The sequence below is a fragment of the Mauremys mutica genome, chromosome 13, assembly GCF_020497125.1.
Source record: "Mauremys mutica isolate MM-2020 ecotype Southern chromosome 13, ASM2049712v1, whole genome shotgun sequence".
NCBI lineage: Eukaryota > Metazoa > Chordata > Testudines > Geoemydidae > Mauremys > Mauremys mutica.
The window spans coordinates 209862-227558 of record NC_059084.1 but is presented as its reverse complement, the minus strand read 5'-3'; the positions used below and the strand labels follow the sequence as shown (position 1 = coordinate 227558).

General features: G+C 49.8%; 1 protein-coding gene across 2 annotated transcripts in view; it reads left to right on the top strand.

Moving 5' to 3' along the window:
• The window catches only part of CCNDBP1 (cyclin D1 binding protein 1), a 111387-nt gene that overhangs the window by 11296 nt on the left and 82394 nt on the right, over positions 1–17697 (top strand). The window lies entirely within an intron of this gene.

Genomic DNA, 17697 nt, shown 5'->3' with positions numbered 1-17697 from the left:
GAAATGCAGCCTGTCTTCAGTGCATTGGTCTCTAGCTCTGGGTTGTGCCTATTGCAGAATAAGTTGCTCTGCTCAGGGAGAGTCAGTTTGCCCTTAGCCATTCCTCCTGTCTCTATAAATGAGCCCTGTCTGTGACTGCCATTACACACTCCACCAGGGGCTCAGCCAGGGGGCTAGGAAGCCAATCTGTGCTATGGTTGGCTGGTAATGCACTGCACTCTTTGGGAGTGGCGAAGAGAAGTAAATTATCTGGAGTTAAAGAGGATCTGGAGTTAAGTGAGGGTATGGCTACACTTGAGAGTTGCAGCGCTGGGAGTTACAGCGCTGGTCGTACAGCTGTGTAGGGAAAGCGCTGGTGTGTGGCCACATTTGCAGCATTTGCAGCGCTGTTGGGAGTGATGCATTATGGGCAGCTATCCCAGCGTTCAAGTGGCAGCAACGTGCTTTTCAAAAGAGGGGGGTGGGGGGCAGTGTGACAGGGAGCGTGGTGGGGGGGGAGAGAGAGAGAGTGGATTTTTGGAGCCAACACTGTGTATCAGCTCCCTGCCTTGCAAAATCAGAAAATTTCCCCAACCCCTTACTCTTAACTGCAAACAGCCTGCAGACCAGATAAGCAGCTGCTCCAACGGACTCCCTTTCTCGCTGCTGTTTCTCTCCTCAAGCAAAAAGCAAACACTCATCCCCCTGCCTGCCTGATTCACAGGGGTTATCTCATTTGATTGTTCACACTTACAGATTGATCACAGCAAACAGGATCTGTGTTTGTTTTTTTTAGATAAGCAGCTCCCGGAGCCCCGAGTTCACAACAAAACAGAGAGGTTACATAACAAAACAAAGGGAGTAATTTAGTTAAAAGCATTCTGGGATACATCCTTATACCCTGGAGGCCAATAACAGCGCTGGTGTGTGGCCACACTTGACGACCAGCGCTGCAGCACCAGCGCTGCAATGCTTATACCCCAAGCAGACACAGGTGTATGGCTAGCGCTGCAGCCAGCCAGGGAGTTGCAGTGCTGGATGTGCCCTGCAGGTGTGGACAGTTACTAATTGCAGCGCTGGAAAGCTTCCACCAGCGCTGCAACTCTCAAGTGTGTAGGGGTGGAGGAGTGTGTGTAGGGGTGGAGGAGGTTAGAACAGGCTTTCTGGAGGGCTTGTACATGGCAATGCGGCCTAGCTGGCTCTCTCCCAACGCACATCCAAAGGTCCCTGAGGCTACGTCTTCACTACCCGCCGTATCGGTGGGTAGCAATCGATTTCTCGGGGATCGATATATTGCGTCTCATCTAGACGCGATATATCGATCCCCGAACGCGCTCCTGTCAACTCCGGAACTCCACCAACCCGAACGGCGGTAGCGGAGTCGACATGGGGAGCCGCGGACATCAATCCCGCGCCGTGAGGATGGTAGGTAATTTGATCTAAGATACTTCGACTTCAGCTACGTTATTCACGTAGCTGAAGTTGCATATCTTAGATCGATTTCCCCCCGTAGTGTAGACCAACCCTTAGTTTAGTTCCATGGTGGAAAAGATCACCTCTGAGCCACTCAGACCGAAAAGTATCAGAGGGGTAGCCGTGTTAGTCTGGATCTGTAAAAGCAGCAAAGAATCCTGTGGCACCTTATAGACTAACAGACGTTTTGGAGCATGAGCTTTCGTGGGTGAATACCCACTTCGTCGGATGCAAGACTAAAACGTCTGTTAGTCTATAAGGTGCCACAGGATTCAGACCTACAAAACTGCTTCTGCTTGTGGCCTTGGGAGTCATTGTGTTCTCGCTGCTGCAGTAACAAAGTGACTGACCAATCCTTTTACCTCAATAGTGAGCTGGGCTTTGCAAATGCTGATCTCCTCCTCTCCAAAGTACGTCCTGGGGGAGGCTCCATCCTTCAGCATGCTGTCCGCCTCAGCAGATGACTTTCTCCCAGTGCCCTCTTGGACTGTGCATCAGGCACCCAGGCTAGAACAAATGATGATGAGTTCAGTCTAGTCTCAGCCTGGGTGATCTGCTGGGATTGTAGTGCTCAAGACTACCCAGGCCCCATCTTTTTAATAGCTACATGGTCCCAGCTAGGCTTTGAATTTGCACCCCAGTAATATGAATAGGGTCCCCATGTGGACCCCCCACTAACAGTAAATCAAGTTGGTGACACTTGGTTATTCGGTTAACTCTTCACACATTTGGGAACTAAACACTTCTCTCCAAGTGAAGGATAGGGTCTGGAAGTGGTTTTGTGTCCCTGGAGCTGGAGTGTCTGTGCCTGTTGGGTCAGACTGCATTGTGGTTGCATGTGGTACAGTCCTTAACTTGGTTATCTTTGAGAAGGAGATGAAGCTTCTCCTTCCAGAGCTGGGTAATGGCCATGCCACTGTACTGCAGAGACAGGGACCTCCGCAGCAGATGCACAGCCTTCTTACCAATGGTCCTGTTGTCCACCTCTCTGTGGAAGTGTCTATCCTGTCCCAGCAGCAGGGAGCTCTGGCATTGGACACAGGAGGGCCCTCCTGCCCTCTCCTGCTCACAGCAATCTGAAGCCATTCTCACAGGAGGGGGAGCAAAAAGAGCCCTGCAGCTCAGGGCAGCTCTGTTCCCATCCTCCTTGCAGTACCCCTCCAGGGGCAGAGGGGGTGAAGAGCCCCTGGAGCTGTCCCCCTTCCACCCCGCAGTCTGGAAGTGAGGGACCCTGCTTACTAGGGTGACCAGATGTCCCAATTTTATAGGGACAGTCCTGATTTTTTGGGTCTTTTTCTTACAGGGCTGCCCAGAGGATTCAGGGGGCCTGGGGTCTTTGTCGGCGGGGGGCGGCCGCCATCAAATTGGCACCGAAGACCCAGCACTTCGGTGGCAGGTCCCGGGATGGAAGGACCCCCCGCCGCGGGTCTTCGGGGCACTTCGGAGGCGGGTCCTGGAGCGGAAGGACCCCCCGCCACTGAATTGCCGCCAAAGACGCGGAGTGGAAGAACCTCCGGGGGCCCAGGCCCTGCGAGAGTTTTCTGGGGCCCCCGGATCGAGTGAAGGACCCCGCTCCAGGGGCCCCGAAAAACTCTCATGGGGGCCCCTGTGGAGCCTGGGGCAAATTGCCCCACTTGCCCCCCCCCCTCGCGGGCGGCCCTGTTTTCTTATATAGGCTCCTATTACCCTCCATCCCCATCCTGATTTTTCACGCTTGCTGTCTGGTCACCCTACTGCTTACCCCCACCAAGAGGGCGGGGAAGGGGTGAAGATCCCCAAGAGAAGCAATAAGTGAGGCTGCGGGCTGATGAGGACTGCGGGGGTTGCGAGGTAGAACTGATTGGGGGGGCAGGATTAGTTGCTGGTCAGGGGACAGGCAGCTGTGAGGTGAAAGCTCCTGCATCAGGTGTCCAAAGTCCCCATACTCAACACATCTGGGGGAGTGAGCAACATGCAGGAATGTGCATGCATGTACGTGTGTGTCCAGGTACGTGGGCGAGGGGGGGGTTAAAAAAATAAGACAGACCAAAAAAACCTAATAGCTTTTGAAAAAAATCTTGTGGTTTTTGGATCTGACTCATGATTTCTTATCTCTTGAGGTTAGTACTAGTGGGTTCTCTTTGGCCAGAAGAGCACCAGGGTTGCACAGAGAAAGGGGGTGGGTGAGAGGGAGGAGCCATCGCAATCAGTTGATTGGAGTTGGGAGATATTTATCAGGCTGGTGTTCTTTTCTCCTTGCCCTTTTTTTGTTGAGGGGTGGATGGGAGGGAGCGGCTCAGTCATTCTTCTGGGAGCATCTAAAATCCTGATAGTCTTTGGTGACCATGAACAGCTTCTGTGCTCCTGGATTTGGCTCTATGGATCCCCTAGGCCAGGAGGTCTGTGCATACTCCTGGGGGTATGCAGCTGTCTTCTAGGGGCACATCACGTCATCTAGCTATTTGCCTGTTTTTACAACAGCCTACATGACAAGCACTAGGGACGTCAGTACAAACTAAAATATCAGACAATGACTTGTTTATACGGTTCTATGTACTATACACTGAAATGTAAGTACACTTGATTTATTTCATGATTATGTGGTAAAAATGAGAACGTAAGCCATTGTTCAGTAATGGTGTGCTGTGACACTTGTACTTTGTCTGATTTTGTAAGCAAGTAGGTTTTAAGTGAGGTGAAAGTTGGGGTACGCAGGGCAAATCAGACTCTTGACAGGAACACAGTAGTCTGGAAAGGTTGAGAGCTGCTGCTTCAGGCCCAGTGCTCAGGGCGGTTTGGGCCACTCTTTGCTCCAACAAGAGGATAAGAGAAGTGGAAGGATGAGGAGGACTGCAGGGGCTAGGGTAATGGAGAGGAACAGGTGTCGGGGAGAGGACTCTTTCTAGGTCCATGTTAGACTGCAGGGAGACAGCAAAAGTGAGGAGTGGAGAGGACAGAAATAAACCCCACAAAACCCAGGGAAGAGAACAGAGATGGGGAGAGGAGCTAGAACATTGTAGGGGGTGGGCATACAAACCCTAAGCAGCCTGTATAGATCAGAGTCAGAGTGCGGGAGGATGTGGAGGGAGGGTATCCTGGCTTTTGTTAATAAATGGTCACCTTATTCCAGCTGTGTTCCACCCCTGCCCTGCAAGCCTGGGATAAGGAGAGCTTCATCTTTGGGAGCCCATCCACATCTGGAGAGAGGGTGTGTACAGAGAGAGAATGAGTAAGAGGAGTGGGAGTGGGAGGCAGAGACTCAGTGGGGGTAGCGAGGAGATGAGAATGAGGAGTAGGGAGAGTGCAGAGAGAGAGAACATGAGAGTAGTTGATTTAATTTAGGGGAAAGGGGAAGTGAACAGGGTGAGGAGGCTGTTCTTGAAGGACCTGAGCTAAGTCCCCACAACTTGATTAATTACATCTCCACATTTTCTTGGTGACCCCAGCACATTTAAAGGCTGGAGTGGGGGAAGGCAACAAGTGAGACTCAAGGGACTTTTGGTGCTGTGATGTTGCCATCAAATGATGGTTTAAGTTTTAATAAGAAGACTGGCACTTTCCACCTGAGGACCCCACAGCAGAGCTTTACAGCTCTTAGCATTGTAGGACAGTGGGGTTGGGAAAGTCAGTGGCTGGTTCAACCTGACAACACTTCTCCTGTAAATTACTAGTGCCACAAAGAGTAAGTCAATTCCTGGGGCAGGAAGGTGATCCTGGATCCAGGGCTGTTCAGTGTACTCCTTTCTGTCCTTGAACCTCCCATTTGCTCCAGGTTCTCCATAACCATGGAGTGTGAATAAGAACAGACCCAAGCTTCAAGAGCACTCAAATGTTACATCAAGATTTAGTTACCCACAAGACTGTGCAGTGCCAGGCTTGCCATGCAGGAGCTCCTGCTGCTCAGCACCAGTAGCCAGGACCTGGAGGAAGCAGGCTCTGATAGGGAGTCCGTGTTATAACCAAGCTGGGAATTGAGAAGGGTAGGATTGCAGTATTTTATTATTAATTCAAAAGAATGGACTGTAGCAGCCAGTTCTGCTGTCCCAGCTCATCTGCCCTCAAACAGCCACTGGGGTACAGGGCCAGGCACCCACAGGAGCTTAGCAGCTGCTGCATCAATGTACCACCCAGCAGGAGCCTTGCATAGACGTGGACTCAAACTTGGCACTTTCCTTGTGCTCCAGTATCTACAGTGGTGAAAGGTCATTTTCCTGATTCAGTTACTTCCTGCTGCTGCATTACACTGTGGGGGGAGTTTGCGCGTCGTCTTTGTGAATTTCATTTCAGGCTGCACAACTGTGATCATGGAGTTGTTAAAAGCCACTGCTGGGTGCCACCATGAGAGTCTTGTACCCTCTGAGATCCCTGAACTTGTTGCTCTTGAAGTTTACTTGGAGCTGCCTTTGGCCGCTCTTGAAGGGGATGATTTGGAAAGTGATGCTGGTCCTTTCTTGGGGTCTGCGGGCTCCCATGCTAAATATGGGAAATAACGGTGACTTCATGTAAAATACCTGCTCTTCCCAGCCATGCCCTCCACTCCCCTCACTGGCTGCTCTTGCCTCCTATTCTGCTGTGTCCCCAGTTCTCCTGGAAGCCAGTGTTCCCACCAGATTTGACCCCCTCGGCACTGATAACTCAGCAGCTCTATTTCCTCCCCTCCCTGGGGTCTGAATTCCCAATGATAAGAGCTACGCACACGTGGTTGGGGAATAGACCCCAGAGCTCCTATTACCCATCTCTCTGAGCAGCCAAGCAGAAGAAAGTACCTGATTACTTACTCAGTGCTGAGCTGTTCTTTGAGCAGGCTGCTGCCTTCCACAGTAAGGACACATTCTGCCACTGGCTCATAAAGGGGATTGGGAATTACCACTTGGAGTGCAAATGGCTGCGTCTTCACAACCGGGGTCAAGACCTGAAGAGAGAGGCCAGAATGCACTTCATATGGTTGTAAAAGAGAAGGGCAGGTGCTTAGGGGATTATTGCCTTAAATGTGATATGGTGTCATGATCCTTCATCCAGACCAGGAACAACATAGAGAGTGCAGCGCAAGCTTCTCCTATGCCACCCTCTGCCTGCGTGACCATCCCATGGCTGGAGGGGCTCTCCTGACAGGTAAGAGAAGGCAGTTCAGTATCTATTTCCCTTTCAGCCCTGGTGTCCCTGCTGAGACCACCAACTGGAATCAAATGCCGTGCGGACACCTGTCCAACTAGAAACTGGACTGAGCACACCAGCTCATTTGATACAGGCCTCTGAAGTCATTGGAGGGGAATGAATGTTGACCTGGCCAATATGGAATAAGAGTTGAGAAGTCATTTCCAAGCCACATATTCCATCTAGGGCAGGGGTTCCCAAACTTGGTTTGTGGCTTGTTCAGGGTAAGCCCCTGGCAGGCTGTGAGACGCTTTGTTTACCTGAGTGTCTGCAGGTACGGCCGCTCACAGCTCCTAGTGGCCGCGGTTCGCTGATGGTTCACTGCGGCCACTGGGAGCTGCGAGTGGCCATACCTGCAGACGCTTAGGTAAAGCGTCTCGAGGCCCGCAAGGGGCTTACGCTGAACAAGCCATGAACTAAGTTTGGGAACCCCGATATAGGGCCACGTAACCATCTTATAAGGGGTGTAAGTGGTGGGAGGGGCCAGGCTGAGCAATGCTACAGTGATGGGGTATATCTGTCCCCTGATAGTCACTGTGAGCAACTGCAGAAATTTCCCTTCTCTCTCGGGATCTGGCTTTTCCTGCTGCAAATGAGTGGCTCATATAAAGTGAGGTCAGTTTCACACTCTCCAGCAGCAATTGATGTCTGTTTGTTAGGGTTTGTCTCACAGAGACCTAGTGCGCAGCAAGCCAGGGTGTTGCTGTATGGATCCTGCAGCTGCACACTGAAACCCAGGTCTCTGACATCCCAGGTCAGTGCTCTAACTCCTGGGCTAGTTGGCATAAAGGGGTGAGGGCAGGAACAACCAGCACTTCTGTTTTTTTGGTTTGGTTTTTGCAGGAAGGGCTGACCTGGCTTAGGTGACTAACTCCAGGAGAGGGTGCCTAGCTGTGAATCCTGAGTGGACACAGCTGTCTAACTCCCTTTGAGGGGCAGGGCAGCTAACTCAAGGCTATAGATTCTATGAGGCAGAAATCTGTGGCAGAGCAGGGAATTGAAGCTGGGTCTTTAAGTCTTGGGCTAGTGTCCTAATTCCTAGACCATTCTTCCTCTTGCTTTCTGAGGTACTTTTCTGGCTGCATCTAAAAATGTACCAGATCTTCATCCCCACCATGTGCTCTGTGTAGATCTCTGCCCTGATGTGACCCAGCTTGAGGTGGGAACAGATGCTGTGCTCCAGTGCCAGCCTGCCCCCACTATTGCAGTATTTCCTAGCTGGGACTAACGCAGAAGAGTCAGAAGTGCAACTACTTTTAATATTCATGACTGCTTCAGCCCTGTTCCTATAACCTAAGCAGCTGCCTCCACCTTATCATTCTGTATTGTACCCAGAGCCACTAAAAACTTCTTCCCATGCAGCACAGGGCTGGGGCCAGCTTCAGGGGAGTATGAGGTAAAGCTTATCTAACCCCTTCTGTGTCTCAGCTGGTGGAGGGTATGAAAATCCTGTCCAAAGAAACCAGGATACTCTTTCAGTGGACATTAAGGGTATGTCTACACCACAAGAAAAAAAATCCCAGCAGCAGCGAGTCTCAAGGTACGTCTACACAGCAAAGAAAAACCCGCAGCTGGTCCATACCTGCTGGCTTGGGGTAGCAGCGCTCGGGCTAGAGGGCTGTTTCATTGCTGTGTAGGCTTCCTGGTTTGGGCTGGAGCCTAAGCGCTGGGACCCTCCCACTCCACAGGGCCCTAGAACCTGGTTCTAGCCTGAGCCCAGAAGTCTACAGAGCAATGGAATAGCCCTGCAGCCCTAACCTGAGTCAGCTAGCACGGGCCAACTGTGGGTGTGCAGTTGCTGTGTAGACATACCCTCAGAGGCCAGGTGTGCAGACTTGGGCTTTCAGGGCTCATACTATGGCACTAAAAATAACTGTGTGTAAGCATTCTGGTTCATATTCTGAAACCCACCTCTCTCCCTGCGTTTCAGAGCCCGAGCCGGAATGTCACATGGCTATTTTTAGTACCATGGCATGAGCCCAAATCTGCAGAGCTGGGCTCTGAGACTTGCAGCTACCGGGGTTTTTTTGTTCTGTAGACATACCCCATACCATTTCACCAATGGAAAAATAATGAAGTTACAAATGAAAATAATATATTAAAAATTCTCTACATGCTGTGCTATTTGTTATTCACATGCTGGCCACTGGAGGTCCCCATTTACTAAAGCCACATGAGCCAATAGGGCTAGTGGCTTTTCAGTGGGTATGTCTACACCGCAGTTAAACACCTGTAGCCATGCTGTTTAATTGCAGTGTAGGTGTTCAGGCTCAGGCTGGAACCTGAGCTCTGGGACCCCGTGTTGGGGCAGAGTCCCAGTGGTCAGGCTCCAGCCTGAACCTGACAGTCTACACTGCAATTAAATAGCATGTTAGCCCAAACCTGAGTCAGCTGGCACAGGCCAGCCCGAGGGGTTTATTTGCAGTGTAGACATAACCTGTCTCTAGAGCACTGATGGCTGGCTGTGCTGAGCCTGCAGTGCCATTCATCTAGCTGAAGTCAGCAGTTGCTTACCCATTTCTGTACAGTGGGCACAGCCAGGTGGGCTTGTGACTGGATCAGCAGCACTAGCAGCAGATGGATAGGAATAGTCAGATGAGGTATTTCAGACTCTTTAGAGTCAGAGAGAGATGTCATCCATGGGTGGGTGCCAGGAACTTCCAAACTCTAACCCCAGTTACCCACAGGCTGCCAACTGTCTGCCAGAATATCAGGGTTGGAATGGACCTCAGGAGCTCATCTCGTCCAAGTGCAGCAGCTGCCTGCAGTTCAGCTGTGTCCCTCCCCCCACTGCCATGTGCTGCTCCTGCCCTCTGCCTTGGAGCTGCTCCCCGAGACTCCTGCTTGCTGTGCCGGGGGGAGAGAAGAAAGAGCGGGCCTAATGTCAGGGTGTCCCCCTCCCCCCTGCTCCTGCACCCCACTTACCCCATCTTCCATAGAGCAGTGGGGACACACACACCAGGGCTGCGGTCTCAGCAAGCTGATCTAATTAACAAGGCAGTGTTCTTAAGGGAAATGCACATATCTCCCTCCATTCCTGTGGCCGTGCAGAGTGAGAGAGTTAACCCTTAAGGGCTCAGCCAATTGCTAGTTCATCATTTAGCAGTAAGGGAAATATCCCACCCTCTGATTCCTCCACCTCAACCAAGCTTCACAATCATCATCATGGTGTACCAGTATTAAATTGTTTGTTTAAAACTTTATATAAAATATAGTCTTTTGTCTGATGAAAAAATTTCCCTGGAACCTAACCCTCTCATTTACATTAATTCTTATGGGGAAATTGGATTCGCTTAACATCGTTTCACTTAAAGTCACATATTTCAGGAACATAACTACAACGTTAAGTGAGGAGTTACTGTAGTATCCACAGTAATTGACACATGAACTCTGCCTGAACACTCCTGGGTTGTTGTCCTCCTACAGTACCTCATTGACTACACTTTCACTGTCTTTTGTGACACTCTTTATTCCTCCCTTCTCTGACAGTCCTCTGGGCTCTCTTTGGTCCCCTCTTCTCTATCTCTCTAGTTGTTCCCTAGGTGACTTTTCTGTCTAACTTTCATGGTTTAGCTAACACCTCTACATTGATGATTCCAAAATATCCCTCTCCATACTCATCCTCTCCCTTCTGGTCTTATGAATTTTTGCAGATCCCTCAGATGACTCTCATGGATAGCTCATGCACTGTTTTATCACACTCAGACTCAACATGGCCATAGCTGACCTTCTAATGTTTTCTTCCGAAAGCCTCCTCCCCTTTTTTTGTCAATAACTGCACACCCTATCTCATCTAGGGTTGTAGCCTGAGCCACCTCTGATTCCCTTTTCCTTTGCCCCTATACCTACAGCAAAGTTCTTGCCAAATCCTATACCAGCAGCTTCTAAGGGGACATTTATCCTTTGTTCTCACTGCTAAAACCCTGACATGGGACTTTGTGACCTTTCTGTGATGGCTGTAACCTCCTCTCCTAGCATCTCTGCTTCTCTCCTTGTCCCTCTCCAGGTTGGTTTGTTTTTCTCAGTGTTGCACTGAAAGTAATCTTCCTTGCCAACCACTCTGTCATTTCCCATTTTTTAGTCTTCTCACAGGCTTACTCCCACTTCTGCATCAAGTCTGGTCTTCTCATTCTTCTATTCAGTGCTGTACAGTGCTGTGACCCTACCTGCTTCTCAGTGCCTTTCCCTCTTACATTTCGTCTTGTGGTCTGCCCAGTCTCTTCTTCACTCACTCTTTGTCCTTCTCCTCTTTGTGCCCCTGTGCCTACTTATATTGGTCCCTTTGCTTGGAACAGCCTCCTTCTTTCAAATCACTCCTTTACGGTAACCTGTGCACTATATTGCTCCTCTGCATAAAGAAGGCCTTCAAGTGTTTAGTCATCTTAATTATTTTCCCTGCTTGTTTTTTACATTAGAAATTCAGATCTTGTCTATCCAGTGTGTCATAGAAGATTCTAGGGATGATTAGGGACCATGACCTCACAAGGAACTGAAACTTGAATAATTTAAGGGGAAGAGATTTGATTTCTTTATTCAACCTGTTTAAAATGTGTTGTCACTTCTGTTAAATCTTGAGGGACATGTCCATATGCATGAGAAATTCTCTATCCAGCCTCTTCAATTTAGAGCTGAAGAGTTTTTCAGCAAAGACAAGAGAAGTAAGACTTGATAGTTCTAAAATATAAAGCAAGCAGAAAATGTAGATTTAAAAAACTCCCACTTGATCCATCAGTAAAATGCAATAAAAAATACCCCAACAAACTTTTCACAACAGCGTTACCAGAGGCCTCTTTCAGTAATACCTGATATTTTAACATTTCTGTTGTGTCTGGCTATGCTGGGACTGGAGTGAATAGGATCTGCATCTGTCTTAGGTTGTAAACTCCTCAGCATAGGAATCTCCTCTGTAGCTCTACCTATGTGTTTTAAAGTGTCATGCCCACCTGTGGCATTATATCAGTAACATAGATTTTCCTTGGCTTGTGTCTCTTGTCTCACATCCAGTTACAGGAATGTGTTACATCTATCAGTAGCACAAAGTAGTGCTGTACCCTTCAGACAAACAATTTTTAGAAGTTTGTACTGTACTCATTCAGCCTTTAGACTGAAAGTATCATTAATTAGACAAAGCCGTGGTGCTATATAAAAGTTAGCAATAAAGACATGTTTGGTAAACTTGTGGTGATCTTCAAAAAGAACAGGAGTACTTGTGGCACCTTAAAGACTAACAAATTTATTTTAGCATGAGCTTTCGTGAGCTACAGCTCACTTCTTCGGATGCATAGAATGGAACACACAGACAGGAGATATTTATACATACAGAGAACATGAAAAGGTGGAAGTATGCATAACAACAGGAAAAGTCTAATCAATTGAGATGAGCTATCATCAGCAGGAGGAAAAAAAACTTTTTGAAGTGATTATTAAGATGACCCATAGAAGGTGTGAGGAGAACTTAACATAGGGAAATAGATTCAATTAGTGTAATGACCCAACCATTCCCAGTCTCTGTTTAGGCCAGAGTTAATTGTATCTAATTTGCATATTAATTCAAGTTCAGCAGTTTCTCTTTGGAGTCTGTTTTTGAAGTTTTTTTGTTGCAAAATTGCCACCTTCAAGTCTGTCACTGAGTGGTTAGAGAGGTTGAAGTGTTCTCCCACTGGTTTTTGAATGTTATGATTCCTGATGTCAGATTTGTGTCCATTTATTCTTTTGCGTAGAGACTGTCCGGTTTGGCCAATGTACATGGCAGAGGGCCGCCCAGAGGGGGGGGGGGCAAAGGGGGCAATTTGCCCTGGGCTCCGCAGGGGCCCCCAAGAGAACAGCTGAGGCTCCCGCCTCCGCCCCTCTCCTGGAGCCCTAGCGCATCAAGCGGCGCGTCTCCGCCGGGGCCCCTGAGCCCCGCCCCGCCCAGAGCCGCGTGGTCGGGGGCGGGGCTGCGAGCTCCGGGCTGAGCTCAGCTCCCTCCGCTCGGCATGGAGCTCGCAGCCCCGCCCCCTCCACACGCGGCTCGGAGCGGGACGGAGCTCAGGCCCCGCCGGAGACACGCTGCGGCTGTCGGGCGAGGCGCTGAGGCTCCAGGTGAGGAGGGAGCCGGGGGTAAGAGGCTGGGGCCAGGGGGGTTGGCTAAGGGGCAGGGAGTCCTGGGGACAGTCAGGGCACAGGGAGGGGGCGGAGGTTGGGGGAGCGGTCGGGGGGCAGGGAATGGGGGGGGTTGGATTGTGGGTGTTCTGGGGGGGGTGGATAGGGTCAGGGCCACCCAGAGGGGGCGGGGCAAGAGGGCGCAGGAGCTTCTTCGCTCCCGGTCTTCGCCGGCGGGGGGTCCTTCCGCTCCGGGGCGGAAGGACCCTCCCACTGGCGAATTACCGCCGAAGCGGGACCCGCCGCCGACGTGCAGCCCGGTCTTCGGCGGTAATTCGGTGGCGGGGAGGCCCTTCCGTCTGGGACCCGCCGCCGAAGTGCCCCGAAGACTCGCGGAGGGGCCCCCCCCCGCCGCCGAAGACCGGGCTGCACTTCGGCGGCGGGTCCCGCTTCGGCGGTAATTCGGCGGCGGGGGGCTCATGCCCTGGGTCTTTGGGGCACTTCGGCGGCGGGTCCCGGAACGGAAGGGCCCCCCGCCGCCGAAAACCCCGGGCCTCTGGAATCCTCTGGGCGGCCCTGGGCATTGCTGGTGATCTTGTTACTCACACCCATTTATAAGCCATTGAGTACATTTGTTTCATCCCTATCATTGCTCATTACCAAAATATGTGCCCAGATAATTTAGTCACCCTTCAGCACTGTTACAGACAACATTTCATATTGCAGCTGGCTGGTGTGGGAGGCAGACATCTTCACTACCGGGGTAGTTCTGGGGTTTATTCTTTCTGTAGAATATTTCAACACTTAGCAGTTACAGAGTTTCTGAAACACTATTCACACAAGACCATAACAGAGACAAGATAATACTTTCCTTCCTACCTAGATGTTTGTACTGTGCTTGTGAGCATGGTAGCTGGGTGCCTGAGTCAGGAGAGACAAGTGTGTGGGGCCTTGGAAGGGTCACATGCCCCTCCCCAATCGCCTGGGGTGGGCAAGGGCCCAGCAGCAGGCAGGAGCCAGAGCTTGAGTGTGGAATGTGATGAGTTCTGTGCTGCGAGGGACTTCTGATGTCTGCCCTTGGTGCAGGGAGTTTGTTTATAAACAGAGGCAGGGTGATTAAGATAACAAAAGGCTTGTCATTAAATTAAGGATCATTAAATTATCCTGAAAGCCTTCCCAGGCACTTCAGTTAAAAGACAGAAAACAAAGGGTAGGACTAAATGGCCCATTTTCAGAATGGAGAGAAGTAAATAGAGGTGTTCCCAGTGTGAAAGTAGAATGAATTATATTGTAAAAAATAAGAATGGATTAAAGAAATGCTGTATGTTCCTTTAAGCAGAAATAAGAAATGTTGAAATATAGTGGTCAGGAAGGAAAACATTAAGGTACGAAACAATGGGTCCACTTAAGCTAATGGTGGGACATTAACAGGAGATCGGTAATAGTTAGGAAATAAAATATGCATGTCTAGCCCAGGTAAATTTATCAGATTCTGCTTCCTTTTGTTATCTTGTTAAGTTCACGCCCTTTTATCTGTATAAATAAGATAGTTTGTGTCTTGCATGGTGCTCACATTATCTGGATGTATTAGCAGAGCCCTTTGCTAATAAACAGAGTGGTCTGATAAATTGTGAGTCCTGAATCTGACTTTGACACCAGGGATCTGTACTAATCTGGGATCAGTGCTGTTCAACATAGTCATAAATGATCTGCAAAAAGGGGTAAAGAGTGAGGTGGCAAAGTTTGCAGATGATACAAAATTACTCAAGATAGTTAAGTCAAAAACAGACTGCAAAGAGTTACAGCAGGTTTGCACAAAACTGGTGACTTGGCAACAAAATGGCAGATGAAATTCAATGCTAAATGCAAAGTAGTGCACATGGCAAAATATAATCCCAACAATACATACAAAATGATGGTGCCTAAATTAGTTGTTACCCATCAAAAAAGAGATCTTGGATTCATTTTCAGTAGTCTGGAGGCACTGTGTTTCCAGAGTATTGCAAATGTATAAGAACCCTTCTCATTGTGCCTGTATCATCCTGAACTCATTCTCCAGCTTCAGAAGACATAAAAATTATCTCCAGTCATCAATGGGACAGACACAACTGAATAATGTAGCTGTCCTTAACATGCAGGTCAAGAGGGGGTGGACACGTGCCCCCTTTGTGTCCCTCCAACATGGTGCCTGTAAACTACTGCACTTCTTATCTCTCTTCCACATATGGCCTCTGCAGAGCAACATTCTATAGATCGGGGTGGCCAAACTTACTGACCCTCTGAGCCGCATATGACAATTTTCAGAAGTTCAAGAGCAGGGACGCACCTTTTGGGGCTCAGGGCTTCAGACCCATGGGAGGCATCTGCAGGAATGAGAGGCTTCAGCCATGCTCCTGCTGAAGCCACGAGTCCTGGCAGGTGTGCCTGGGGCTGAAGCCCCAAGATCCCCCTTCCCACTGGGCAGAAGCCAGAGGCGATGCATTGGGGGGAGAATGGGGGGGGGTCACACACACATACACACACACACACACACACACACTTACACACTTTTTGCCAGGGTTTTCTGGCCCCACTTGGTCATGTGGTGCTGCCAGACCCCCTTCCTGCATGGTAGCTGTGGGAACTGACAGCTGCAGACATGGAGAGAGGCAGCAGGGAGAGCTGCTACTTTTGCTGCTACCTCTCCCCATAGAGCTGAAGCAGCAGCCCCTCCCTGCAGCTCCTAGCTGTTTGCCGCTCCCCTGGGAGCTGCAGGGAGGGGCTACCGAGGGTAAGAAGGGGGGCATGCTTGGTGGGACATGACTCAATCTGTTGGGTGGGGCCCAAACCATTAAATTGTGCTCCCTCATTCTCAGCAGGCACCAGTCATCTCTGGCAGAAGTCCCTACCCCTATCATCCTGCTGCAGGGGAGAAGCCACAAGCTCTCTTCCCCCCAGTCTGGTAGGCAATCACCTTTGAAACCATATTTGGGACACTGCATTATGATAGGGTTGATGGTTTCGGGGGAAGGGATAGCTCAGTGGTTTGAGCATTGGCCTGCTAAACCCAGAGTTCAATCCTTGAGGGGGTCATTTAGGGATCTGGAGCAAAAATCTGTCTGGGGATTGGTCCTGTTTAGAGCAGGGGTTGGACTAGATGATCTCCTGAGGTCCCTTCCAACCCTGATATTCTATAATCTGGAAAGAAAGAAAGAAAATGTGTCAATGTTTGGATGTTCTCATTGCAGTCTCACAAAAGTGTCTCTGATTTTCCGCTTGACTGCATGTCCTATAAAGTGTGGCCAGCAGAAAGATTAATTCACCTGCATGAGCTGGGGAACTGCAGTCTCCTCTGAACAGGGGAAACCAGTTCAATCTGGCTCTCACAAAACTCAACCCACACAACTCCCCATCAAAGATATTACTGAATATTACGATAGTTACATCAGCAGATTTACTGCAATTGGCTGATCCAAGCCCCAAAGGATGGAATGCTGTTACCTAGTAATTATTCAAAGCTGGTTTTAAATTAAGTCTTTGATGAGTGTTGCAAACACCATGCTTTACCCTGATGTGCTGACTAGATATTGTAAACTGGCATTGAACATTTTGAAAATTCATCATAATTCTGCTCCATCTGAAGCAGAGAATCTAAATCAATGACCACCCAATAAAGTCTTATTCTTTTGGGACTGTGACTGACTGTGGCAAGAGAACTAGGATAGAGAGTTTACCTTCTAGATACATGTAATGGTTAGTGACATCCAACTGGGAATTGCTGCCCACAGCCTTGGTGCTGATAGATTTTCAGACCTCCTGGGGTCAGAGTATATTCTTTCTTTTTTTGTTGTCATGGTAAATCCAAGTAACTTAGTAAGCATTCACCTCTGCTAACACAAAGGAGCTGTTGTATTCCAGGTCCATGTCACCTTCTTTGCTGGCTCTGACAGAGGCAAGAGTGCACCAAAGTAGATTACAAGAGAAATTACCGGTAAGTGACTGCCTAGGGCATCAGGAACCTAGTGAGATGGATCTGATTTAGGAGAAGCAATGTTGGGTGTTACCTTTGCTTCTCTTCTGAGGAGTTGCATCCAGAACCTGTCATCCACTGTAAGATGAGCACAGGTCTTTTCTGATGACGCAGCTTCTATTCCAGACACGGAAATTCGTGTAGGGGAGGGAGAAGAGGGAGCCTGACTAATCATATTTATGTTGTGCTGGAAGATTGTTTCTTATGTACATGGTGCAATACCCTGTGTGATCTTTGCGGAGTGACTGATCCCTTCTCTATGGAGCTTGGAGCCCAAAGGCACAAGTGGGTGTGATACTGTATAGTTCTCAGAGTGGCAGATGCTCCTAGCCAAAATGTTTCATGAAACAGGGTCATATGGGAGGATCCCCTCTGTGTGGGAAATACATGTGAGTGTACAGGAAGGCAGTTGATTCTCCTGAACCACATTTATGCCTGTGCATGCATTCCTCTGATATTGGCAGCAGGAGAGACCACAACATAGAAACTCCAGAGATTGAATTTACAATGATTACCTGTAACTTTGTGCCAATGCGAAATGGGAGGTAGCCATCCTACAGCAAAAAACTTCAGGACCCACTCAGCCTGCTGCTGGTGTGGGGTCCCGGCCCTGCCCACATACAGCGGGTAGCTACCTTCTCCCTGGTTCTGGCCCATTCTCTTCCTCTCTCTGTACTGAGCTGAGGGTGGGAGTGCACTGAGCACAGGGCTGGGGGTGAAGGGTCTGGCCAGGAGCTAGAATGGGGGAGGGGGCTCAGGGTTGGGGCAGGAAGTTTGGGTGTGGGGGTACTTACCTGGGCAGCTCCCATTTGGTGTGATGGGTGCAGGTGGGAATGTGCGGGGGTGGTGCAGGAGCTCCCATTTGGTGCTCAGGGTGGGGGTGGGGATGTGGGGGGGGTGCAAGAGTCAGGGCAGAGGGCTGGGAGTATGTGAGGGGGGGTGCAGGTGTCGGGGGGGGCTGGGTATGTGTGGGGGTGCCAGAGTCAGGGCTGGGATTGTGTGTGGGGGGGTGCAGGAGTCAA